Source organism: Mytilus galloprovincialis, chromosome 6 (assembly GCF_965363235.1).
Source record: "Mytilus galloprovincialis chromosome 6, xbMytGall1.hap1.1, whole genome shotgun sequence".
Taxonomy (NCBI): domain Eukaryota; kingdom Metazoa; phylum Mollusca; class Bivalvia; order Mytilida; family Mytilidae; genus Mytilus; species Mytilus galloprovincialis.
Window position 1 is genome coordinate 15,888,017 of NC_134843.1, and position 9,718 is coordinate 15,897,734.

Consider the following 9,718-nt stretch of genomic DNA (forward strand, 5'->3'; position numbering starts at 1 on the left):
GTTATATCAGTCTGGCACTACGGCTTACTATTCGAGCTTTGAGCTATGAGTGTATACGTATAGTGGTATCTTGTTTCGTCACGTAGATGCATGAGCCTTTTCATGTTTTTTTTATTATGTGATAAGTTGGCTTGTTTTATAGTGATTATGTGATAACCAGACCAAATATTTCAGTCATGATTATTTATTTGATAATCTAGGACGGTTTTTGATTATTTGATTATCTTGTTTAAAAAAAATTGTTAATAATTTTATGTTTTGATTGGCAGTTTTCATTATGTGATTACTTGCATGGACATCTCATGAGGGTTAATCAAGACGTGGATGGTACTTTGCCCCTTCTTACAATGTACATATTTAATTACATTTGTTAAAATGATCCGTATTTGGAATTTAAGCTGTACAATGTAAAAACCCTTTTACAAGGCGGGATATCGCCCCCTCATTTTTACGTGAATGTTGTATAATAAGAGCCCGCGAACTGAAACGATCTACGTTAACTCGTTGATTCTATGAATAAACTCATCCGTAAAGGTTATCGTTTTATCACTGTATAAGATCTTTGAAGGATTTAACATTGATTTGGTTATTTTTGAGTTAAAATATACCTAATTTGTCAATATGCTTTTGTTATATTATACAGCTATGAAAACTTGTCATATTAGATTTCTCCTTTGAATTGCTTTAAACTTGTCAAATCGGGACCGTTTGGTTTTGCCCATAGTTGAAGGCCCTACGGTGACATATAGGGGTTAATATTTACGTCATTTGGTGGAGAGTTGTCTCATTGTCAAATATACCACATGTTCTTGTATTTATCTTATCATATGCTCCTAGTTATATTATGGCATTGTATAAAGCGACGCGTTTTTCTAAGACCCTTGACTTCTTTCAACTAAATCCGTTGGATTTGTCCGTGTCCCTAGTGTTATATGTATAAGTCTGTGAATCTACACATTCCTATCTTTCACAAATACCCCAGTTGGTACTATGTGGTAAGTTTAATCATACTGATCAGGGCTTCAATTTATGTGCCTTTTTGCTAATTGTATAACATTTGCAGGACCTGATGTCTTCCCAGTCTACACGTCCGTTTTGCTTCGCATGCATAGGTTTAACTTTTATTTCTTGTATGTTGTATATCAAAATAGGCAAACATCCTGGGTAGATTTTCTATATCATTCATTTTCATAATAAGACCTGTGACTGTCTCCAAACTTGACGAAGACATTTATTACGTTTAGTATTCATTTGCTCGGAAAATTAATCAGTTTCCTGATTCATTATTGTTAGTCTTATATTTTAAGTACTATATTTTCATTTGATCAGTAGATATATTATTTTTCAACATGATGTATCGTTATTACAGTGTTTTTTTGTTTATGTTTGGCAGAATAAAGAATTCATAACCATGAGCTACTTTCTTATGTTTGTGTATTGCCCTGAAACAAGATTTCACTCACACGTATTGTAAAAAGCTGCGCATGACATATCAATTATGAAAAACATAATCATATTTCATAATAAACTCCTGTATTTGTTAAAAGTGTCCTTCGTAAATAGATATGTGTATCTTTATAAAAGTTTTTAGCAATAAAATACTATTTAAATCGACAGTTAAGATTTCATTGCAAACATTTGCATATACAAGTATATCAGACTGGCCACTGAAAAATGTACTTTATGAACTAAAAAAACCTGAACAGAGTAACATTTATCACCCAAATATATATCCCTGTTCTAGGTATCTTGATTGAACAACAGTGGCGGATCCAGAAATTTTCATAAGTGGGGCCCACTGACTGACCTAAGAGGGGGCCCGCTCCAGTCACGCTTCAGTGAATCCCTATATAAGCAACCAAATGTTTTCCCAAAAAGGGGTGGCGAGCCCCCTGGGCCCCCCTAAATCCGCCTCTGTACAATATAGCACAATGCTTTGCTACAATCACAAGAAAATGTATATAGTTCTATGAAATTATGCTTCCTGAAATCCAATCCGTAGTTTAAGATTCCTACCAACTTAAGCAGATGGAACAAAGCACGTGTTTTGCTACGAGAAACACAAATAATTTTCAAGTGAAACAAAAGGATTTTGGTAAAAAAAAAAAAAGATTCTGCAAAAGTAATCAAGTAGCTATGGATTATGGACAAAAGACTCCTAATCCAAATTTGCTGATAAGAAATTCGACTTGGAGCAAAATAGCATCATGTGTTCAAGGTTCAGAAAGTAAAGAAGAGTGTCTGCTTGACTTTTTAAAAATTCACTGCTGCAAACAAGGAACAAAAAATAGCGAAAAAACCCCCCCAAAAAAAGCAACAAACAAAACCGTCACTATATCCAATCATCTTCATTACGTGAGGATAAGCATTAGGAAAGTTGATCGGCCTTTTGTACGTAATTTTGATATGCACTAAATCGGCTAAATAATTTCAAATATTTTAAAAGAAGAAAGATATGACAAGAATCATAAAATGGAATAATTATGTTATATGTATGTCATGTATACGTATAAACATTTTTATGAAATAACTAAAGTAATATCTGGGAACGTCTTGGGTATTCTGACGTTTATTAAAATGTCAAAATAAAAGATGAAAGGAACCAAGATAATTATGCAAATGTTTGTCAGAGTAAACTCGAGTAATGGCAAGACGGGCTGGAACAAAAAAGGCAAACACTATGTTATAGTTTGCCCATTATTGACATCCATATAAACTAGATGCTCTTACTGGTTTGCCATGCTCTACTGGTATATTGCCCGTGTTGCCCATCTGTTATCATTCCAGAACCTCCAAATAAACAAGAAGTTCTTAGTGGTCTGCCATGCTCGCCTGGTATATTGCCCGTGTTTGCCCATCCATTATCAGTCCAGAACCCTCCATATAAACAAGAAGTTCTTACTGGTATGCCATGATCTACTGGTATGTTGCCCTGTTTTGCCCATCTGTTATCAGCCCAGAACATCCCTTTTAACTAGAGGCTCTAATTGGTCTGCCATGCTCTCTTGGTATCTTGTGCGTGTTGCCCATCTGTTATCAGCTCAGAACATCCAATTAAACTAGAGGCTCTAATTGGTTTGCCATGCCGCCACCTGGTATAGTGCTTTGTCCATCTATTATCAGTCAAGAACATGCATTTAAACTAGAGGCTCTAATTGTTCTGCCATGCTCTCTTGGTATATTGTGCGTTTTGTTAATCTGTTATCAGCCCAGAACATCCATTTAAACTAGAGGCTCTAATTGGTCTGCCATGCTCTCTTGGTATATTGTGCGTGTTGTCCATCTGTTATCAGCCCAGAACATCCATTTAAACTAGAGGCCCTAATTGGTCTGCCATGCCGCCACCTGGTATAGTGCTTTGCCCATCTATTATCAGTCAAGAACATCAATTTAAACTAGAGGCTCTAATTGGTCTGCCATGCTCTCTTGGTATATTGTGCGTGTTTTCCATCTGTTATCCGCTCAGAACATCCATTTAAACTAGAGGCTCTAATTGGTCTGCCATGCCGCCACCTGGTATAGTGCTTTGCCCATCTATTATCAGTCAAGAACATCAATTTAAACTAGAGGCTCTAATTGGTCTGCCATGCTTTCTTGGTATATTGCCCGTGTTGCCCATCTGTTATTAGCTAATAACAGTCATTGAAACTAGAGACTGTAATTGGTCTGCCATGCTCTCCTTGTATATTGTTCGTGTTGCCCATCTGTTATCAGTTCAGAACCCTCCATATAAACAAGAAGTTCTTACTGGTATGCCATGATCTACTGGTATGTTGCCCATCTGTTATCAGCCCAGAACATCCCTTTAAACTAGAGGCTCTAATTGGTCTGCCATGCTCTCTTGGTATCTTGTGCGTGTTGCCCATCTGTTATCAGCTCAGAACATCCATTTAAACTAGAGGCTCTAATTGGTCTGCCATGCCGCCACCTGGTAAAGTGCTTTGCCCATCTATTATCAGTCAAGAACATCAATTTAAACTAGAGGCTCTTATTGGTCTGCCATGCTTTCTTGGTATATTGCCCGTGTTGCCCATCTATTATTATCTAATAACATCCATTGAAACTAGAGACTGTAATTGGTCTGCCATGCTCTCCTTGTATATTGTTCGTGTTGCCCATCTGTTATCAGTTCAGAACATCTATATAAACTAGAGGTTTTAATTGGTCTGCCATGCTCTCCTGGTATATTGCTTGTGTTGCTCATTTGTTGTCAGCGCTAAGGTATCAGCACATAATTATGATTAACTATTTATAAAACTTTATTTGTTTCGAATTACAAAGGATTTTCAACTTTGTATTATGTTAGTATAAAAAAGAAGATGTGGTATGATTGCCAATGAGACAACTGTCCACAAGAGACCAAAATGACACGGACATTAACAACTATAGGTCACCGTACGGCCTTCAACAATGAACAAAGCCCATACCGCATAGTCAGCTATAAAAGGCCCCGATATAAAAATGTAAAACAATTCAAACGAGAAAACTAACGGCCTTATTTATGTACAAAAAAATTAACGAAAAACAAAAATGTAACACATAAACAAACGACAACCACTGAATTACAGGCTCCTGACTTGGGACAGGCACATCATAAAATAATATGTTAGGCCTGTTAAACGTTTTTGATTCGAGCGTATCTGATGAGTCTTTTTAAGACGTAACACACATCTAGCATACAAAATTTCAAGCCTTTATAAGTTTATTTGTAGACGCGTTGGAAATGTCCACCGTATTAGTTGCACTGTTACCTTTACCTTTGACCTACTGACTCAAAAGTCTGCAAGGCTCCCATTCTCCCCAAAAGGTGTTTCAAGTAAAGTTTTGATATAAATTTAAAAGTAACCAAAATTCGTTTTTCTACATAGTATTATGTGAACTAATTGTCTCTTTTGTCAAGGGGTTGTTTGTTTTTTGCGACTTATGAGTTTTTAATATCTTCTTGGTGTCTTCTGCTTCTATTTTTTTTAGTTAATTAATCGCTGCTTTGAACTCTGACCTAGATGTATATTTTTAAATTATCTTAAAATCAACAGGGTTTTAATAGTATTTTTCAATTATCCATAAATTTCTTTCTATTAAGAGAGATTATTATCTTGACCTAGTGACTTAAAATACAATGTGCTCTTTCTCATTCCATAATTCATGAATTAAACCAAGTTTGGTTGGAAATTGTACATGATCCAAAAGATTTTGTCCTGAAACTTAAATGTTGATATCTTCATACTAGAACTGTATAATAGCACTCTATCAGGAGATTATTTAACATCACTAAGGGTGGTCATTTTAAAACAAAAAGTGTGTCAAAGATATATTCACAACTGAAGCACAATACCACAATACATAAATGACAACAATGGCTCCAACATGGTTAAATTTGACATTGATCTTGCAACCAGACATATCATTTATAAGGATGAATGACCTTTAAAAAAAAAAAAAATCAAAACCTGAGGCATTTTCAAACTTGAACTCTGACCTAAGAGAGATACCTGTTGTGAAGTCTGCTTACTAGATGTATAGTAAAGTGCACCGCTCGATTGTAACATCACTATAGTTGACGTACTTCCTTTTGCTTTCATTACATTATCAAAACTACTGTTATTTTACTTCATGCCATTGTACGAAATCTTACCCACTATATGCAATAATACCCTACTGTAGCCCACCATAGTAATTTTCAAAGCAATGATATAGTTATTACTTAAGGCAGACAGGCAGAAACATATAACTAAAATATGTCCTTGATGAAAGTACTGTAAATTCAGAAATTATTGCGGTTTTTTTATTAATGCGAAAAATGTGACAGAGTTGTAAAGGCAATAATTTAAACTCACATTTTGAAATGTTTTATATGAATTAAACATGATTTTTCTCAAAATTGTAATAATTAAAATCGCATTTAAAGTCATATGAAACGAGTGAGTGGTGAAAAATAATTTTATCCAATTCTTGAACCAAAGTATATATATATCATAAACTTAGTCCTCTGTGCACAATTTTTTTCATTTTTTCGCAAATATATCGTATAATCACCAATATTTTTTCTCTCTGTTATGATTTTAACAAATATGGCTTCTCATTAAATGCCGTGTTTTGAAGCCGAAGTTTACAGATTGTCACCTTTTAGTAAACAAATAACAACCAGGTGCTCCGCAGGGCGCAGCTTTATACGACCGCAGAGGTCGAACCCTGAACAGTTGGGGCAAGTATGGACAAAACATTCAAGCATGATACAGCTCTGAATTTGGATTGTGATCAAATTTTTGACATTACATGTTTTTTTTTTACACAAAACAAATGCCAAGATTTTACAAATCAATTAAAGATTTCTTCTTCAAACTTTTTAAATCTAAAATTAAATAGTTGACACAGCATAGGTTTCTGACACAGAATGAATGTGGTCTAATGAACTTAAAAGGTTTTTTTTGCCTTTGAGCAAATCACTATGCTGTTGAATATTAATCCTCTCAAAAAAATGTTTGAAGAAATTTTCTTTTTATTTATGAAATCTGAAATGAGAAAAATTTAACCCCCCCCCCCTTTTTTTTCACATCCCCGTTTCCCTTTTTCAAAACTGATATCAATTCAAATTTCTAATGGAGTTTGCAACAATAACTACTCATTTAAATACATCATAAAATATTAAGATGTAAAAAAACTGCTTGTTATCACTGAATGGTAAAGATTATTTAAATTTATCAGTTGGTAGTAAAAAGTGTATATACATTGTATATTGTATATAACAAAGATTTAAGTTGATTCTGGACAAAGAAAGATAACTCCAATTAAAAAAAATTCTTGCTATTGCACAAATAGGATATTTCTTGCTTACTATTCTGGACAAAGAAAGATAACTCTAATTAAAAAAAAATTTGCTATTTCACAATATTGTGCAATTAGATATTTCTTGCCATTGCACAATACTGTGCAATTGAAAAGACTTGCTATTGCACAATACTTAATATAATAATTTTAGATCCTGATTTGGACCAACTTGAAAACTGGGCCCATAATCAAAAATCTAAGTACATGTTTAGATTCAGCATATCAAAGAGGCCCAAGAATTCAATTTTTGTTAAAATCAAACTTAGTTTAATTTTGGACCCTTTGGACTTTAATGTAGAATTTGAAATTTGAAAACAGGACCAAAAATGAAGAATCTACATACACAGTTAGATTTGGCATATCAAAGAACCCCAAGGATTCAATTTTTGATGAAATCAAACAAAGTTTAATTTTGGACCCTTTGGACCTTAATGTAGACCAATTTGAAAACTGGACCAAAAAAACTTCAATAATCAAGAATCTAAGTACATTTTTAGATTCAACATATCAAAGAACCCAACCGATTCATTTTTTGTCAAAATCAAACTAAGTTTAATTTTGGACCCTTTGGACCTTAATGTAGACCAATTTGAAAACGGGACCAAAAGTTGAGAATCTACATATACAGTTAGATTCGGCATATCAAAGAACCCCAATTATTCAATTTTGATGAAATCAAACAAAGTTTAATTTTGGACCCTTTGGGCCCCTTTTTCCTAAACTGTTGGGACCAAAACTCCCAAAATCAATACCAACCTTCCTTTTATGGTCATAAGCCTTGTGTTTAAATTTCATAGATTTGTATTTACTTATACTAACATTATAGTGCGAAAACCAAGAAAAATGCTTATTTGGGTCCCTTTTTGGCCCCTAATTCCTAATCTGTTGGGTCCTAAACTCCCAAAATAAATACCAACCTTCCTTTTGTGGTCATAAACATTGTGTTTAAATTTCATAGATTTCCATTTACTTAACCTAAGGTTATTGTGCAAAAACCAAGAAAAATGCTTATTTGGGCCCTTTATTGGCCCCTTATTCCTAAACTATTGAAACCAAAAACTCCCAAAATCAATCCCAATCTTTCTTTTGTGGTCATAAACCTTGTGTCAAAATTTCATAGATTTCTATTAACTTAAACTAAAGTTATGGTGCGAAAACCAAGAAAATGCTTATTTGGGCCCTTTTTGGCCCCTTATTCCTAAAATGTTGGGACCAAAACTCCCAAAATCAATACCAACCTTCCTTTTATGGTCATAAACCTTGTGTTAAAATTTCATAGATTTCTATTCACTTTTACTAAAGTTAGAGTGCGAAAACTAAAAGTATTCGGACTCCGGACGACGACGACGAGGCAGACGCCAACGTGATAGCAATATACGACGAAAATTTTTTCAAAATTTGCGGTCGTATAAAAAGCAGGGTCTTGAGCACCTGTTTAACATGTACAATCAGATAATTGTTTATTTTAATGACAGACCCATGCGTATTGCGATCACCGGACTTTTATGAGGAGGGTTACGCTCAGGTCACTATGCATACGGAAAATATGTCAGCCAATTGCTTCCTGGAAGGAAGCAATCAAAAGTAAGTAAACTTCTTCTAAATGTGGACAAATTAAAGAATTTTCCTCAGAAAAAAAGTATATGTACATAAGTTGTATAATGAAAACTATCCATTTAGTTATAAAAAACAAATGCATATTTTTTTTTAATTTGAGGTTTCTTATGACTTTAAGTTTAAAATGACAAAATCGCAATAATAAATGCACGCAATAATTTCTGAATTTACAGTTACCATCTTCAAAGCAGTGATTATTTTCAGTGATGGTCTTTCCTGAAGCACAAGTTGCAGAATAGCAATGAATATATGGTCTCATCTAATTTTGCTTGTCCAAAGCTAGGAGTTGGACATAAAACAGCCATACTAAGCTTGTGTACCTTTATGTAATGTTTTTTGCCAGCTAAGCAGATTTTCAGCCTTGTTTGTATGATCTTTTTCAACCCATATGAAACTCTGTGTAACTGTTTAGCAAGAGCTGCATGTGGTAACAAAACCTTGCAGCTTCAATTTCTTTTAAACAACTATATACTTTGGATATTAGCTTCAAAATAAAATTAAGAATGGAAATGGGGAATATGTCAAAGAGAAAACAACCCGATCAAAGAGCAGATAACATCAGTAGACCACCAATGGGTCTTCAATGCAGTGAGAAAATCCCACATCTGCAGGTGGTCCTCAGCTGGCCTTTAAATAAAATTGTGTACTAGTTCAGTGAAAATAGATGTCACACTAAACTCTGAAACATTATTTTTTTAAAACAATTCTCCAACACAAAAACAGTTGGTCATTAGTGATATGTAAAATTGAACTTCCTCAGATATATAGTCTTTTTTCACTGGTTCAAGTCAAGTGCACACTAATAACCTCAGTGTTGACAGCAGTTCAACTACTTTAGACATGTGGGCACTGAGGCCCTGTTGACAAGACCTCTCATTCTGTTGGTATATATAGTTGTGTTGTTCTTGTGGACTATGATTTTCTTGTCTCAACTAAAACTGGATGAGAGAGCATGCACACACTTACCCTTCGTTTTAAAATTTGTTTAAATCCATTCAAATGCCTTTGGTGAGAAAAAAATCAAACACTGGCAAAAAAGCAATACTTTGAAGTCTCAAATAGTCAAATACTCTTGGGCAAGATGTCCTTTCATTAGTGACTCACTCATTCTTGCAAATCATGTCTTAGACTGATAAATCTAACTTTCTTTCTAAGGTAGAGTCTTGATGACCTACACATACAATTGTGCTTTTACACATATAAAACCTTGCTAATTAAAGTGGCTGTGTTGACTGTTTTTGAGATGGTAATGGCTTCATGAAAAACAAATAAA